Source organism: Anastrepha obliqua, chromosome 5, assembly GCF_027943255.1.
Source record: "Anastrepha obliqua isolate idAnaObli1 chromosome 5, idAnaObli1_1.0, whole genome shotgun sequence".
In the NCBI taxonomy this organism is placed as follows: domain Eukaryota; kingdom Metazoa; phylum Arthropoda; class Insecta; order Diptera; family Tephritidae; genus Anastrepha; species Anastrepha obliqua.
Window position 1 is genome coordinate 116,931,044 of NC_072896.1, and position 19,043 is coordinate 116,950,086.

The following is a 19,043-nucleotide window of genomic DNA, read 5'->3' on the forward strand; positions in this document are numbered from 1 at the left end:
GAACTGTATATAATCATGAGCAGGAAGCAATGGTACACCAAGGACTGTGATGCTCAGACGAAGAAGAAGACGACAATATACCGCTTAAACGGAATAAAACAAAATCGGAAAAAATGTTCCACTAGATAGCGCAAATAGGTCGAAATATTTCTAAAATTGATTATGGTTGAGTTTGATTAATTTTCGTAACGTATTATTTATCTTATTTCGTCATAAGTTCGAAAATATTTGGTATAAATTATGGTATACAAAAAATATACAAACAGTCAAGCAATAAAGCGCGTAAAGGTCAAAGGTCCAATAAATTCATTGCCCAAAAAAACTCTTTTAATTTAGTAAATCAGACAATTTATGTATGCCGAACACTGCAAGTGGTTTTCAGGCAGAAGTTCTCAAACTAGTCAACTCCTCTAAGGAGGAGATCAAATCTCTTGGGTGTGCAGGTAACTTTTCTCTGATCTGGATTCCAGGACATAGGAGCGTAGAGAGAAATGAAATTACTGATGAGCTTGCCTGGAAGGCGTCGACTGAATTGGTTTTAGAAGTTATCGGCATCACATTGATCGTTGTTAAAAGGCACAATAGATGGAGCTCCATTTCTTCGTGTGCTATTTCGAGAACCTTTTGGCTCCAGTACAATAGACGCAGAACGCAAAAAGCTCTGGAGACTTCGCTCCATTCAAATTCCAAATTTGTAGCTATGTTAACCGTGCACACAGTCAAAAACCCTTATTGAGCGGACGCGAACTCCTCACAGGCGGATAAAATATAAAAAATGTTGCTGAGCAGTTACTTAGATACAGATATACTTACTAAATGAAAAAAAGAGTAGTTCACGGATAAATTGTGATCTTTTTTAAAAAATGTGTCAACTAAATTCGAGCGCAATGATGACTTCTTGGCTTGATGATCTTAGTACTGACACTGAAAATATTGCCGAAAAATCGAATGAAATTTTCTCATACGAAACGGCTTTGAATGAAGTTGTAAACTTGAAGCGATTTTGCATCGATGACTTTTTAATGTTTTCGAATTGTTAAAAAAGATGAAGCCCAAGACTAATCTAATACATATATCTTGATTTATGTTGTCTATTGAAATAAATATAATATAATATTCATTTTCATTTTCGTTATTAAAAAAATAATAATAATTGGCGCGTACACTTATATTTGGTGTTCGACCGAGCTTCACCTCCTATTTGTAGTGTGGGTCTTGAAGCTGTTCACAAATGAAGGACCTACAGTTTTAAGTAGAATCTGAAAGACAGGTGGTGTTTTATGAGAATCTCTTTCATGGCAGAAATGCATTCGGAGGTTTGCTATTGCTTGCCGAGGGGCGACTGCTATTAGATGAAACGTTTTCTTTAATTTATGTTTATATATTTATTTATCACATATATATTAATTTTTACTTTCGTTATTATTTTGAAAAAATACGTACACATTTTGTTTCATAATTTTTATTCAAATAAGAAATGATATTCAATTAATTACGATAAAAAATTAAAAAGTTCTAAAATAAGCTACTCTCCCCTTGAGCAGACATTTTTTGGGACGAACAACAGAAGTTTCATTGCATAATAACTGTAACAATATTACATATCAGTAAATTGTAAAATGTTCACGTTTTCATATAGATTTTTTAAGTTCGCTTTTCAACTTTCATGTAATTACACAATTACTACAGACGCCCCCGTTCTAACACAGCACAGAATTAATCACCTCATTAGACTACACTAAAAAAATCATGATATTTGAACATTAAATTAATTCACCGCGTAATGAGAGCAATAAATTTTATTACGCTCATCTCTTCAGAACATACCACACAATGTAGAACAGCAAAAACCCACAACATGCATAACATCACTCAGCAGCGACTAATGGCACGTAACAAACTATATGCAATTGGCAATTGTCACACGCTGCGCTGAGAATAAAATCGAACAAATTCTCTATAGGCTACGACAAATGCACTCACTCTTTATTGCTTTACACCAATCACGCACCTATACCACCACCTTCTTAGACAATTTATAAATTCAATGCGCTGCTCGGATTCCCGGTTCAGTTCAAGTTTGCCATTCAAGCGCGTCTGCAGTCGCAGCTAAGTTTGCTGTCGTTAAAAGGTCCGCTTCATTTCATACATATCTACATACATACGTCGCTATTCGTTCGGCTCGTGTACGTTTAACATTTCCATTCCTGTTCCCAAACCAACGAACTCAACTCCCCAAAAAATTCTATACCTTTGTTGAATTTGTTGGTTGGCCGCCGGCTGGCAGTGCATCAATTCGTTTTCATATACACTCGAATTTAAAGTATTTGTTGGCCGATTGTGTCCATTGTATGACTGGGTGCATTAGTAAAACTTTGTCTTGTGTGGAATTTTTTGTTTTTTGTTATTGGCTCTTGGTACGAGTTCGCGTGCGTGTATAAGTAGGTGTGTGTGCATTAATCGCTAACACTTCGTCGATCTCATCTAAGCTGCTAAGTTGCTCTTTCTTCCCGTTGTTAGTTGTTGTACGTACATAAATTTGGAGCTAAACTCGTGGCTATCGACCGCCGGACTATCAGTGCTTCAGTGGGTTTTTTGACAGCGGGGGCTACTTTTGCACTGCATTGCATAAAAAGTAGTTCAGTGGAGTGAACGGCTTCAGCAAGTGAGTGTCGCGCGTCAGTGTTGCTAAGTAGTGAAGCTTTAAGCCGCTAAAATATATTAAATAATAACGGTGCTACAATAAAACACACTATTCGAGTGGAACTAAGTGGTGTGTTTTAAAAGTTTTGGAAAAATTTAGTACACATTTTTTTGTTTCAATGTGCAAATGCCCTTGTGTGTGTAAAAAGTTATTGCACATATTTATATTTCAGTGTATGAAATATATGAAAAAGCAAAGACTTATAAGAAAAAATTAAACTGTAATGAGTGTGCGAATAAAAATAGATAGCATAAAAATTATAGAACAGACTGCTGACTGAAAATAAATAATTATTTCTAAAAAAAAAACACAAAAAAATAAATATTTCTGAACACGCAAAAATAAGATTTGACTATAAAATAAATTGTTTACTTAAAAATAAATTAATATTTATTATATAATATCACGAAAATGTTTCTAAATTAATTGCAGTTAGAGAGGAGTATTTTGAGCGAAGCAAAAAAGGATACGAATAATAGCAACAATAAATATATTGGATTAACAATTTTTTCACGGTAAGTGCTGCGGATAATAATAATAAAAGGGCAGAAAACTGCTCTAGTAAAGAGAATTTATTGTTTTAAAGGAAAAATAAGATCATTAAAATTAATATGTGCCAAAATCATTTTACACAGTTTGTGTTAAAGAAAAACATAAGCCATATATGTAATTACAGAAGAAGAAGAAGAAGTTCTGTTCGCTTTTCTTAGCGAACAAGAACTAATTCAGTGAACTTGTAGCAACTTTTTAAGTGGTTGTTACCCTAAATGAAACTCATTAAAAAATATTTTATGAGCATAAATTTAAAAATTTTAGACTCAGAAAAAGGAGACTTTCATGAACAAAAATGCAAACGTTTTATGGTGCATTCTTGAAAGGCTATTCGTCAGGTGATTTTATTCTCATTCTTAACTCTAAAAATTCTAAATACATTTTAACTAATAAGTAAGTTAAATTCTTCAAATTTTAAATAAAAACAAACAAAAAATCTTTGATATAAAATACAAAGTTTAGTCTTCGTATTATAAGTGCACTTTATTTTTTCCAATAAAGTGTTACAACAAATAATCATGCAAAGTGTACATTGTCGACGGTATCCTTCACACTCAATGTTTTAAAGACAAATTTGATGCTCCCAGTTCTCATATTTCTTTTCACTTCATCAACTTATTATTCTATTCTACTCATAAAATCGACTCCACCTTTTATATTCGGTGTCCCGCTTAAAGAGCATATTTTGAATTTAGCGACTCTTTTTTGTATTGAGTGTGTAGTAGGGTGGTCCGGTCCGGAACAGTCTTCCGACATCTTTCCTAGCAGATTTATATTCCGCATAATTTCGAGCCTCCAAAATTTTGAAAGAAGCTATCTTTAATTAATAAGGAAATGGTTATGAAGAAAATGGTTATAGAAAGTGGAGAAAAGCCATCTTATGTTAATCTAAAAAACTTTAAAACCAAAATAATTGTTACCATTGTTATACATTGTTTAAAAAATATACAAAAAAATATATGAAAACAATTATAAATAAAAATTATGAAAAAAAAAATTTTGAGATATAAATGCGTTGGTAATTTAAAAAAAAATGATGAAAAAAATAATTGAAAAAAATTTATCAGATTCTTTAAATAAACGCGTTGGTAATTAAAAAAAAAATATAAAATTATGTATGAAAAAAATTATAAATAAAAATTATAAAAAAAATTATGAGATATTTTTTTAATAAATCCGTTGGTAATTTAAAGAAAAAGTGATAAAAAAATTATGAAAAAATTTAAATGAAAAATTTATAAATATGAAAAAAAAATTATAGAGAAACATTTATTTATTAATTAAGTCTTGGAATGTAAATAAATTTGTTTGTTCTTTTTGCAAATTTTGGGTTAATTTACCTGCAAAACAATCACGTACCCTCATTTTTTCTATTCAAAAATTAAAAAGTAAAAGTTTGTATTAAAAATGTAATGATTTTTTCGTTTTTTAAATGAATACGTTCATGGTAGGTAGGTAGATTTTATGGCAAGAGTACCGCAGGTACACTACAAGTAGCACTTACGTGCCGTTTTGATACCATAATGCGGACCAATACCTGCGAAAAAAAATTTAGGGAAGAGAAAACCGTCTACAGCCATCCAGTGCTGTTGATGTAGTGGAGGAAAGAAAGGGGATCTAGGCTGAAGAATTTATTTAAGTCATCCCCAAAGGGCACGCTAAGGAATCTCAAACGCCTAGCCGCCAGAGCCGGACATTTGCAGAGAAAGTGTTGCACAATCTCTTTCTCTGCAGGATCTCCACAGCTTCTGCAATAGGGGTTGTACGGAATTCCAAGCTTCTCCGCATGACTACCGATCACCCAGTGACCAGTGAACACCACAATGAGTTTGGAAATTGAATGGCGGGGGGTTCACATCACCTTAAGCGTTCTGTTTATATCGTATTGAGGCCATAGTGTAATTGAAATAGCACACGATGAGACAGACCTCCATCTGTCTTGCCCTTTTTTAGAAAGAAATTGTGTAATTTCCCTTTAACAATGGTCAAGGGGACCCCAATGTCTGAGAATACGTTCATAATTGTAAAAAATTTAAGAAAAAATAAAAAAATCCTGTAAAATAAATTTTTGTTTTGTTTATTTTTTTTTTTTTGCAAGTTTAAGGTTAATTTCCTTATAAAACAATTACGTGGCCTCATTTTTGCTATTCAAAAATGAAACATGAAATATAATTTTTTAAGCAAAATTTTGATATGTAAAATAAAATTTTGTAATAAGTTTTTCTTAAGTGTGAAAAAATATATGAAAAAATATAAGAAAAAACTATGAAAAAAACAGGTATGAAAGATTCATAATACTTTAGTTAATATCAATTTTCATATTAACTAAAGATAGCTTCCGTGTGGCTGCCGTAGCGATGGGTTGGTGCGTGACTTCCATTTGGTAGGGCGTAGGGAACTTTTTTCTAACAGCAGTCGTTCCTTGGCAAGAAATGTATTTCTTCCATGAAAAGGCCTCTGCCGATCGGAGGTAACTAATTGATTTTTGCTCTTATAATTTTATGTAGAATCTGAATCTGCTGGTATTCGATAGTTGATATATTTGAAAAAAACTGTTTAATCGTTCAGTTAGCTTATTGAAGTTGTGCAAGTTCAATACTCAGGAGCTGGGCATTCTGTGGAGACAGTTTGAAAATAGCGCTACTTCACTCCTTAACTACTTGAGTATATTCGACGTGCCGTTGATGAAATCGTAATTATTTAAAAAGCGCAAATAATGCCCATACTATTTATTACACTGGTAGCATTCTACCGTTTCAAGCACCTAAGTAAGGTATTATTACTTAATTCATTGTTTTGTGAGCAAATCTACTCCTATTTTCTTATTAGTAAATATCAGTTCATTTCTACTTTGCCACTGCTTTTTTGCTTTTGCATTTTTTTTACTTACGGATTGCCGTCATTCATGACACGAGATAAAGCGTCCTTGCTATCTAACTCTATTACCAGAAATTTTACTAAAAACCCTAAAAGTTTGAGTTATTCCTTTTTAAAAGTTATTTATATTTAGTAATAATTATAGTTGAAATATGCCCCAACATTTAAAAAAAGTATCAATGATTTCGATGTAATGTCATTTGGGTAAATGGCATTATAGTAGATATGGTTTTTTTTTGATATTGGAAATTCCTACCCATTACTAAAGTTTTTGTGTTGAAAAATTTCATATCACAGTTTATGAATGTGAAAAGTTTTCAAACTATTAGATTTTTATAGTTATTTGCTATTAAAAATTGCTCAAAAAGGAAAAAATACTTCGTTTTGCCATTATTGTGAATAAAGAGTGTATTTCTGCCATGAAAAAGCTACTCATAAAAATATCTGCCGTTCGGAGTCGGCTGAAACTGCACCAAGACGCACACCACAAATAGGAGGAGGAGCTCGGCCAAACACCCAAAAAGGGTGTACGCGCCAATTATATATATATAAAAACTGGGAAGCATCAGAGAGAAAAACGTACAGTTTTGTTACCTGTTGTCTTCCATTGAAGAACTTTTTGAAGTTTCCGGTAAAATTTCATTTTAAACACTAAAGCTTAGACTAGCTCGTTCATAACTTAAACTAACTCAAAAACCAAATAGCAGTTAATTAGTGAACCAATTATCCTGAGCAAGTTTGTGTCTTAAGTCTTTTGAACTTTAGTTATTTTATTCGTGTTAAAGTTTAATACATATAACATAATACCTAAAAATGTTAATATAGGTATTGCTTAAAAATTATTGAAGTGCTTTAAGATAGTAATAGCCGGAATGTTTATCGACTTGTGAGAATGAAAAGTCCGTGCAAAGTTAGAGAGATGGCACTACTGGCTCGCATCGACGTTATGTTTAGTTAGTATCATCTCTTGGAAGAACACACATCAAATTTGAGCCAGATCGGTATATTTCTTTTGCATTTGTTTCATATTCGTTTGAATCGAGGGAGTCGAGTGATTTTTATTTTCCATCACGACAACGCACGAGCTCACGTCTTAGCAGTTGTGGTCGAAAAATTAGGGTTCCAACTCGTTTCACATCCGCCATACTCTGAAGCCATTTCTCCTTCGGAACCCTCGTATCACTATTTGTTATATCTTATGAACGGCTGGGCTAAGATTAAGTACCGAATATATTGCAAAAAATCGGATACCATTATTTGCTATAATTTTCGATATACATATTTAATGACTACTACTTTGTTTTTAATTTTTATACTCGATTGGGAACTTGCTAGGATACATGGTAATAAAATAAAGCATGTCATTTACTTTCCGACTATTGCGCGGAATTTTGTGCCAGCAGAATTAAAAGTATTGTCACCAAAGCACATACTTCATCTGAGCGTCCTTCAAGATGCACAAAAACTGAAAAGGTGACAATCATCAATAACAGGCATTCAATTATTTTGTATTTGAATATATGAATATTTAAATGCTTGAATCCGTATGAATTCAATGAATTGAATTTTTGCCAAAACTAACTGGATGGCATATTTTAGTGCTGCTGCAGCGCGTTTTTCTTATTTTAACAATCATTGTTCTAAAACTATTATTGTTTATTGATTGTTTCCTTATTAGCTTCTACAGTTTAGAAATCGTGCAAGGTAGAATTAGTTATGATAATAAACGAATAAAATACACATAATTTGTGCGCTATACAGCTGCATTAATTTATTTATTCCTTAACTCTGCGTATAAATGAAAATGTGTTCCGTATTTAAGTTCTGAGTATTTGCACATAAAATCTATGAGGCTGTGGCAAATTATTATAATCTGAATATCAGGAAAAACTGCAAGCAAGCGTACTGAGCACAGTTTGAATAAAAACAGCCTCATTTAGAGCCAGCTGCAAAAATGAAGCTAATGAAGTTCTCCTTCGATTCGTAGTGAAGAAGCTTTGTCTCCAGGTCGAGCAGAAAGTTTACTCGAAGGTTTGATAATAGTGATCTAGTACCTCTATAAGTATTTGTTTAGGAAGTAAAATACTTTGCATAAAAGTGAGGCCCTTGTTTCAAAATTCTCTTCTATAAATTATAAATACATATATATATCTTCTAGGAATATCCACTTTATTTATTTATTTACTGAAATAAAATTATAAATGATTACACTGCCCAATTAACGCGTTCCTTGCCACGTGCACTGTTTTCCGTACACACTGAACTGTATTTGAACGCCAAGCTGAATTTTTGAATTTAAAATGTCTACAATTTAATACTCGGTAAGCGGTAACATCCTTTTATATGAAGTATTAATGTTTACAGCTATTTTTTTTTTTAATTTAATTAATTATAATATTTTTAATTATGGAATATATAAAGAAAAGTGTAAGCAACTAGCTGCAAAGGCTAAATTTATGTAAGGCGTCATTTTAAGATCGCTTCTCTTTACTTTCCTGAAGGTAATATAAGACAGATAATGTTTCTTAATCCTCTTTTCCATAAGCCGTTGTTATTTTTCTTTCTGGTGTTGAAATCTCATATCTCGGCTCATTAGAACTTTTCTAGTACGGAGAAGGGTTTCCTCCATATCTCAAGTATGCTCTGGATATTTATTGAGTAATTTCATTCTTATCTTTGTATGAGCTTACCTGGTCCGAAAAATATATTATTTGTTACCTTAACGTATTTTCTTCCTGCCTAAAGCAACATCATTGGCTCTCAGCACTTAAGTTTTACACCTCCATCAACTTCTGCGAAGGGAGATTAGAGCGAAGGAGTGGAAATATATTCACCGTAGTATAGCCTTTGATATGTATGTTTTTTTTATGCATTGAGTCTATGAGCACGTAAAGTTTCTTACAGACTAGTTAAAAAAAAATAGCGCAGTTTCGAAATAGAAAGAATAATATCTATAAAATTGAGTTCAAAAGATATATAAACGCTTATCACTTCGAGCTTAATTAAACAGCTCACTTCAATGTTTTATTGCTTGCATTTTCGTTGCCTGTCGCTTTGTTTAACTTGTCCTTCGTCCAGTCAGTACTCTATCTTCGCTGGCACCATCGCTTTTTGATACCAAAGGTCGATCTCGCTTAATTGTATTGAAGTCCGCTTATTTCGTTGCCTCTTTGTCAATTTCAAATGCATACGAAACGCAAATTTTTGGAGTGGCACAGTTTCATGAATTCAGTTCAGCGTTTCCTGATTAAAGGAAAAAAGTGCATAACATTTCTTTATTTATTTATGTTTTTTGTTTTATTAATGATTTTTATTCATTTTGTAGAAGTGTTGTGGAATTGAATGAAAGGATATATATAAAGGATTCTAATAAGCAATTTTCATTTGATAATTTAACTTGTTCTAAGAAACATTTTACAATATAATCGCTACTTGCTCTGCTTAAGGTCTGCTACCGTTATGCGTTTTAAATGTCTTCGAGAAGAATCCAACCGAAATAAACTGGATGCTGCGCCGTTGAAATACCTTTCTAGTCGCTGTTTGTGAGCTATGACAAATTGCTTTGACACTTTAGTCACAGTTGGCAAGCTAAAGTCACGATGAATGTCACGCTATTCCTTATATACTATAGAGCGTTTACTACGCTCTTCAGGAATTTCGCAGACTTTGGATAGAGATAATGTACTTTTGGCTAGCGTATCCGGAAAATTGTATGCCGTAAGTCGAAACCGGCCTTAGTGTTTGCTTGAAATTAAATGATTTGTTGCGGATTGACGAGCTTGAGCGCCTACTAATTATTTTATATGGAGCGCAATTTCAACACCGTAAGCAAAAAAAAAACATTGTTAAAAAGGAACGCAATTTTTGAGGCCCTTCGAGCCTCGAATGGGCTATAAAACTGCAAACATAAAAGTTTTTTCAAAATTTTGGTTGAAAATTTGTATGGATTTTTTTTACAAGGACTTGAATTTTTCTTCATATGAGATTTGCTAAAAATTTAGCTGTATTCTATAAAAAATTAGGTTAAATTTCATTGCATGCATTCTTTTGAATTTAGTGCAAAGTTTAGAACGTTTGCTCTTACGCGTTTTGTCAAAAAAAAAAATTAAGTTTTTATTAAAAATTTGTTAAAATCAAATTTAAAAAATGAAATGTCAAAATTTATAATTACAAGCAGTGCCTGACCTTTTCTGCTGAACGTAAGTTGCATATTTTAGCTGCACTTCGGTCATGCATGGATCTCTCTCTAAGGGAAGTCCACTTGCGAAAAAATAAGACGGAAAAGACATTTTCAACATTTCCCGTACTTCAAATCGAACCTTAAAACCCTCTGACTAACAAGCAATATGTCAAGCACACGCATACCTACCTGCGCACTGCTACTTTAATTATCTCTGGAAATTTTTCTAGTTCATAAGATTTTAATATTGCGCCAATTAAGTGATATAGAGAACCAGGAAATTGTCGTGCTCATAATTGAAACTGGATTGGCAGTGTAAGAAAGCTAGTAACAAATGCTGGAAACGAAATTTATATGCATTGAATGTCTAGTTTGTCCAGAATTTTTATGACAAATGACAAGGTATGCAATTATCAGAAGTATCAAATTTGCTTTAATGTAGTCGTACACATACATACATATCAGTATTTGTATGTATTTTCCATAAATAATACCGGATTTGATAACCTGCTACAACGGCACAGCTTCGAGGGGCAGTAGAAGAAAATAATAGCGGAGTAATGTAGATGGTAACAAAAGGTATTAGAAATTCAAAGAATTATGTCATTTCTATGCGTCGGCAAGGAAATGCTAAGGTTGAATATGTTTTTGTATAGTTTTTTTTGCAAGTCGAAATTCGCAACAACTGAATCGCCGTCTTTTGACTAAATAGCCGAGGTTGAAATGCTTTTAGCACTTACTGCAGAGTTTATTTACAATAAAACAATGTAGCACTTTGAGCACAGAAGATATTTTTCTTGTACTTGTGTTTTTTTTTTTTTGCCTTTTTTTTCCTCCTTGCCTTTCTGACTCACTTTGGCGGCATTGAACGGCCTTTGCTTTTGTTTGTAGCTTCTTTAAACATCATTGTTTGTCAAGTAATAAATTTTACTTTCATCTTGCGCGCTGCACACTAACACACGCTTTCGCTGGCTACGTGTTTGGCTATCCGTTAGATGGCTGAACACACACATGCGCATGTTTGCACAAGCCATTGAACGATAAAACCAAATAAAAGGCAATTAAAAAAGAAAACAGTTTGAGCTTATGCTAATAGGAATGCTAATTAAAAGCAAAAATGCACCGCACAGACGCTTATTTTTAATAAAAATTTAATTTAATTTTTAACAATAAAATTTGTTAAAAAGGAAATAACAAAATAAAAAAATGAAAAATTCATAAAAATTTAGTTTTCAACCAAAATTAAGTAATAAAAAATATAAAAAATAGTTCCAAAATGTAAACTAAAAACCCAGAAAGGCAAACGTACGTCATAAAATGCCACGAAAATTTGCACATGAAAAGTTGCTGTGCAACAAAAAAAAGCAAAAAATTTGCACAACTCATTGCCATTTGAGTCAGGGGAATGTAATATGCATATTTGAACAAGCGGAAGAGCAACAACAATCAAAGTAGTCATCGCATTCAACAGCATAGTAATCACTTTGACCATGGCATAGGCAATAAATTTCAAGAAGAATATCTCCACTTATCCGTAACAGAGGCTGCACACAGCGGCGTGTCATTGTAGTTTGCGGGTCAATCCACAATGATGAGTAGCCCCAAATTTAAATTCAAAATTTAACAATGCACAGCTTTTTCCTCTCTACGATCTCCAAATCGTTTTAATGCCACATCCAATTTTAATTGACAATGCGCGACACAATGACTTCTATGACTGTCAAGCGCACAAAAACGCAAAAATAAAGTAGATATGTTTATAGCGGCATAGCCAAATAAGCAAGCAGTGCAAAAGCATAGTATGCAAAATGCATGTCAATGTCAGCGCTGCAAACTGAAATTACATAATAAATGTTTTGCATTCGCAAAAAGGCGAGATATGAATCTTGCGCGTACGAGCGAAAGCCACAAACAAGCCCACATACAGCCCAACACACACGCACACATCTGCTGTGGTTTCTAAACGCATAGAGCAACTCAAAATATAAGAAAATGAAAAACGAGAACAAAAAAGATAACAAATAAAAATGAATAAAAGTCCAACAAACAAACACTCTGAATATGATAAGGAAATACCAATTAAAAAAAAAACGCGCGGGAAATGTGGAAGTGTTCGCTCACTGAGTTATTGATATTTGGCCTTAGCGAAGTATCCAATTAAGTAGTTTAGGAGCAATAAAAAGGTTAAAAGTAGCATTTAACTGCAGTTAAAGGCTGAGTTAATAGAAGCGAAATAAAGCACAGGTTTTCACACGAATTTTCCTATAAAACTGAGAGTTCTTGAATTAAAAAAAATAGTTAAAAAACTAAAAAAAACGCTTTAATGACAGAACTGAAAAATAGAAAAGGATGTTTACTGTAAAGGTGAAATAATTAATAGAAAATAATTGATATCACTTTTAAAACGCACAGAGTTTTTTCTATTTGTACCTAAATTTACGTTTAAAGAAAGGTATTGCAGGTTTTTTAATAATCGGTACCGACCATCCTACTACCGATACCGATACCGATAGAGTAGGCTATTAAATATTTCTTTTTTTTTGTCGGGACAGCCTACAAGTACAGTACTCAAACACAATTAAGTCCATTATACTGCCCTTGGGTTCCCTTTTTAATTTTCTTTAAATCTACCCAACCCCGAATAAGTCTGAGTAGATCTTGTATTGCCAAGAAGCCAACACGTGGTCGCTACTTAACACATCAGCGCCAAAGACCTCAAGTCTGATTCGAGCGAAGGTCAGGCAGATGCACAAAATGTGGTCCGCTGTCTCATCCTCCTCTCCACATGCCCGCCACTGGGCAGAGTGCACTACCTGAGATGCCTACCTCTTTATATTATTTATTATAGCTAAAGAGTCAGAGATCTCGTTACCCGCGACATAGTTTAACCTGAATTTACAGTGCTCAGACATACATATCTGCCTCTCCATCTGTGTTCTTCGCTTCTTCAACAGAGATGTATCTCGGCTTGAAACACAGATACGTGCGTTCCAAAAGGGAAGTTTTGCCACGCTTTTTATGTAAATATGCATTAAGCGTCAAAAGTACTATTTTTTTTTTAATAAAAATATAGTTCATACTACAAAAAAACCATATAAAGCAAAGTTTTGAGCTTGGTATAAAATTCGTGAAAATTAGGCAACTTTTGAACTTTATAGAATAATTTCAGGTATGCAGTTGTGAAGTTCATTGAATTTTACTTCACTTTAATTTTAAATTTTACTTTACTTACATTTAATAGTAAAGTGCAAGTTTCAGGTGGTTTCAAATTTGCATTGATTTTTTAAAAATTTTTCTGCTGACGGTGTCGGGTGTTTTCTTCCATATATATTAACAAAAAAGTGGAGTAGGCGTTAAATGAGGAAAATGCAGAAGAAGCCAAATAAAAAAATATGTAATTATTACTTTACATTTAATTAAATTATTATCTATTTTTTGAACAACTAATAATTAACAATTTTTGCGAGCACCCATTCGCTTTCGTGCCCACAAATCACAGAAAACGGAGAAAGAATAAAACATATTATAAGAAATATATTTGTGTAGTTAGAAAAAAAGGGCAGAATAGCGCAAATAAGAGCTATTTATATACGTGTATGTGTGTATACACATATATTGAAAGTTTTCGTATTTCTTTATCGCTCCATATTCCGATTAAGCAATGCTTTTATCTTTGCACGCGCACTGCTACGATCACTGTAGATATTTTAGTATCTTCCCATGCAAATATTTCAGGAACGAGTTGACTTATTTGACAATTTTGGGTCAATCTACTCGCTAAGCTTCTTGTTTTGATATATACTTCAACTCTGCAGCAATAGTAGTTTGGTCAGGTTAAAAAGTTTTTTTCATACATTCAGCTGAAGTCATTCCAAAGACTTAAGCAGCGAACTTGCGTTAATGGCGGACGGAGCAAATATTATTTGTAATTAATTGGGTGTCTATAAATAGAAAATGAGAGAATTTTTACAAAAATATAGCTGTAATTTAAATACATGTCAATGGGTACAGTATCCAAAGTACTTTTTACATGTTTGTTATATTTCTGGTAATCTATGGATGCCAAGCCGAAAACATCTTTTGGGAACAAGTGCCGTATTTTTTGGAAAAACACTCTGCATAAGCCGAGACAAATGACAATCAAAAGGTACCGGAACTGGAGAATGAAATGCGTGCAATGAAAATTCGTATGTATATTTTTATAAATAGTTTTTATGTGCTGATGAGGAGGAGCGTTGTCATGGCGCGTACACTTCTGTTAGATATTTGGACAAACTCCTCCTCCTATTTGTGGTATGCGTCTTGATCTTGTTCCACAAATGGAGGTACTTACTTATACACTTTTAAGCCAACTCCGAACGGCAAATGGTTTTCCAACAGGAGCTTTTTCAAGACAGAAGAAGTCGAAAGTTTGCCATTGCCTGCCGAAGGGCGACCACCGCTATTAGCAAAAATACTTAACGATAGTGGTTTATACTTGAAAACTTTGGCAAAGAAAGAATGCACCAATGCAAAGCAACAAGGTAGTAGCAGCAGTCACGGCCATTTTTTTAATTTTATGTGCTCCTAAATTGTCGAACTTTGTTAGCGCAAGGAGAATTCAAGCAATAACAAAACACACGCCATTATCTTTTCTGCCCTACTGCTGCTGAATTTCACAATAAACGTAAGTAGGTGTATAGTAAATTATATATTAAACTTGCTACTACAAAATCAATTCTAAAATGATTTCTGATTTGTTTGAAATGAAGATTAATAGATAATAAAAAACCTATTGCCCATTGTTTGACTACGCGATTCTCATTGCAACATCAGCAGACTTAAAACACAAACTCTATTTTTCGTATTTTTCCCCTTATTTTTTTTTTGCTGGCATTACTTGGTGGGTGAATGGTGCTTGGTGGTATCTGTGATTTCCATGAATTCTTCACACCTTTCGTAAATAAATACTCGTATTCATACTCAAAATGCAGCTACAAACTTCATCGTTTTGCAAATAAAACTTACTATTACATTACCTACAAACTTTACCCATATGAAAACACTAATAATAGCCACGAACAACAATGTGATTACGGCACGATCATGCATTATTTATTTTCAAAATAGATCTGCATATGCTACCAAGAAGCAAAATAGATTTTCGCTGCTTATTTTGCATTGATTTTTATAATTTTTTGCTTTGAGTTTTCTATTTGAAATTCTATTTTCCTCCTTATAGCAATTTTCCAGTGCTTGTGTGCAATGGTCTAAAAGTTGAAAATACCATGTTTTGAACGTGAAGCTATAAGGAATTCCATGCACAAAAAAAAGGTATCACTTCATTTATTGCAAGTGTTGGTCGAAGTGTTTTTGTTGGCACTGGTGCGACTATGGTTTGCGTGCCTAAGATTTCTAGGTGCGTTCAAATGTTGCATTGAATGTAGCTTACATGAATGCGTAACATGCGTTGAAGGCTATAAATGCTGTTGTTGCATGCTGGTATTTCCATGCATTTGGCTCTGTGCTCGTACATAAAAGTACATATAAACATGAGAGCAAATATTTTGTATACGTTCATATATAAATAGTCACTGATGGATGCTGAGATTAATGCGGGTGTGTATTTCGTCATATGTTGATGTCGACGCATTGAAAATATTGTGAATATAAAAATGTATGTTAATTATTAGCGACAGTTTTGGAGCTACGCTGGATACCATGTTAAAAAATGAAGTTGAGTGAAAAATACGAAGAAATAGTATTCTAAACGAGAGAGTGGCATTTTCAATTGACAAAATTTTAGGTTGGCATATAAGAAGCTTGGAAATTAGAAAAATTATCTGAGCAAAATTTATATTGGAAATAGATTTACACTTGCAAAAAAAAAAAAACCAAAAAAAATGTGTAAAATCGCATAAGCAATGAAAATAGACAAATCTATTAGAAATATATTTATTTTGAAGATGATACAAAATGATCTTAGATTTTGGTATTCGTTCTGCGCGGTACACAACCATTCGATCGTCCCAGCGTTAGTTTCCACTTTGACGAAATTGCCTGCATCGTCATAAGCATTTGAAAAGATAGGATTCCATAAGATAGCATAAGCCTTAAGCGCTTTAGCGCATAAGTGGTGTGATTACAACGACACAATTTGCAAAAACTTGCGCATGCAAATAAAAATATTCTAAGTTATGAGAAAAATTTGTTTTATTTAATTCACATCAAATTTGTGATTAAGCTGCCCACAGGGAATGAGTGGAAACTGGATGCGTTAAGGGGTTAGAGGTAGTCAGAATTAAAAGAAAAATTGGATTTTTTTACAATTTCTTAAAGTTTAATATCTTAGAATTATTGTGTGAAAATTTGAAATGAATCCGACAAACACTTTTCGAGTTATTCAACAATTAACAAAGGGGGCTAGGGAGCTCTGGAGCGTTCGAGCCAAGTAGCAAAATTTTAAAAGCGTTTCTCTTAAAACTATGTTTTTTGAACTGTTGATCACTGTAACTTGAAAACAGTTTGGTAGATTTCAATAAAATTTATACTGCTTTTGAAAAACATAAATAACTTTTGCCTGATCGAAGAATTTTTTTTTCAAAAATTTCGAGTTTGTTTTGAACAATTAACTGTCGGTTTTTTTCTCGAAAATCTGAAAAATATTTCCTGAGACCGCCATATGGTTAATTTTAAAAAAAAGGAAGCTTCGATCAGGCACAAGATTATCTTTTAATAAAACAAATTTCTGATCGAAGAATTTTTTTTTCAAAAATTTCGATTCTGTTTTACTATAAAAAAAACTAATCAATATTTTTTCAAACTTTTTTTCATTTTGAAGATTGAACATTGTCATTTATGAATGAAAAATAATATCGTTCAAATGACTGCCACGACTGGCTTTACAGTAGGCCATTCGATCAACCCAATTTTTAAGCACATTTTCGATTGTTTGGGCTCCAATTTCATGAATGGCAACTTCGATTTCGTATTTTAAAGCATCAATCGTCTCTGGGTGGTTCGCATAGCATTTGTCCTTAACGGCTCCTCACAAAAAATAGTCCAACGGGCTTAAATCACAGCTCCGAGGCGGCCAATTGATATCGGAATTTCGGCTGATTATTCGGTTTTCAAAAACGGTAGCCAAAAGTTCGAGTGTAACTTTGGCAGTGTGACAAGTTGCACCCTCATGTTGAAACCAAATGTCGTCCATGTCATCCTCTTCACTTTTTGGAAACAACTCGTTGAGCATGTCACGGTACGCTCGCCATTTACTGTAACCGCGGCTCCTCGCTCGCATCGAAAAAAATGGCCCGATGATGCCGCCAGACCAAAAACCGCACCAAACAGTGACTCGTTGTGGATGCATTTGCTTCTCTACAGTAACTTGTGGATTTTCTAAGCCCCAAATCCGACAATTTTGTTTATTAACGTAGCCACCGATGTGAAAATCAGAAAAGAAGAAGAAGACTCACCATTTTGGAAATAGGTTTTCAATATTTCCCAATTTTGTTCAAGCGTATAGCGTCCCATTTCGTAAATGTCAAACCTTTAAGTAAATTATGAACACATTTGACATGTCATTTGTGTTACCATTCTCAAAAAAATAGGTGGTTCAAAAAGCAAACGCTATATGGCCCACTCTGTAGCTATTTATTGCTGTAAAAACTTTGCATATTTTTTCAAATTTATTTGCCACTGTTTTTTTATAGAACCCTGTGCTTTTGTTTTTTATTTTTTCTCCGATCGTTATTTGGTAAGCAATCAACATGCCTTCGCGCTTGCGACACTATCCGATTGATCTTTGTCATGTTCGCATTCTAATTTAAGTCCACAGATTTGTTTGCATGATTTTAAAATTGTGCAAAAATGAGAACACTCAAACGCCTATGGCATTGTGTGAGCAAGCCTATAGAACATGAAACATAGCCAGCCTGACAATTAAAAAGGGTGCAGCCACAGCAAAGAATTCAAAACAAAATAGACGCAGCGCGCCAAGCAGGCTTATCTATGTACGTACTCAGCTTCTGCCTAAGTCCCACTGCCACTACTGCACGTCTCGCACTTAAAGCTGCCTTCTAACTCAATCTGTGCCTTAGCAACCACAGTCAGCGCCTTAGAAGTTTTAATTTCTTTTGTTTCAGTCATTGCATAAATTAGCAACGAAAAAGCCGCTAAAACAAAAGAAAGATTACAGAAAACATTTTGCAATGCCATAGAAACAATCATCATGCAAACAGGCCTATTGCACCGCCCCTTATGGCCAGGTGTTGAAATCGTTGTTCAAGTTCAACGCAACTAGTAATCGTGCCGAGCGCGCCGCGCCGCGCTGCTTGTTTGCCGGTCTGGTTTTTCGGGGTGCGACTCATTGGTTGTTCCAAGGCGTTGTAAAATTTCAATGGGATATTTAAAATTTGCATCTTAGATACATTTAATAGCTACAGCGATTAAGTGTTCTCACAAACACTCCATCACATTCCGCACCACTCCAGTGCTCTGGCATCAAGGTGTCATTGGCACTACACGATATTTGCATTTAATTAGTTGAAAAATGGCACAGCTGCTTTCTAATTAGGCTGCAAGTATACAAGTGAATGATATGCAAATTTAACAAGAAATGTGATGCTGATATTTTTAAACCTTTTAAGTATGTCATTTTAAGCTAACATCTGTAATATTCTACTTAGATTTTTATTTATCTTTTATTTTTTTATTTAGAAGTAATTTATATTTTTCAATCAAACCAGAGTT

General features: G+C 33.6%; 1 protein-coding gene across 4 annotated transcripts in view; it reads left to right on the forward strand.

Moving 5' to 3' along the window:
• The first annotated feature begins 2,078 nt into the window (after positions 1-2,078).
• The window catches only part of LOC129248552 (uncharacterized), a 59,811-nt gene continuing 42,846 nt past the window's right edge, over positions 2,079-19,043 (forward strand). The window contains exons 1-2 of one of the 4 annotated variants that reach the window (XM_054888144.1): positions 2,079-2,131; positions 3,137-3,219. The gene's annotated coding sequence lies outside the window, so the exon portion shown is untranslated. Of the gene's footprint in view, positions 2,774-3,136; positions 3,220-19,043 lie in introns of all 4 variants that reach the window. The other 3 variants (XM_054888141.1, XM_054888140.1, XM_054888142.1) reach the window with 3 other exon arrangements.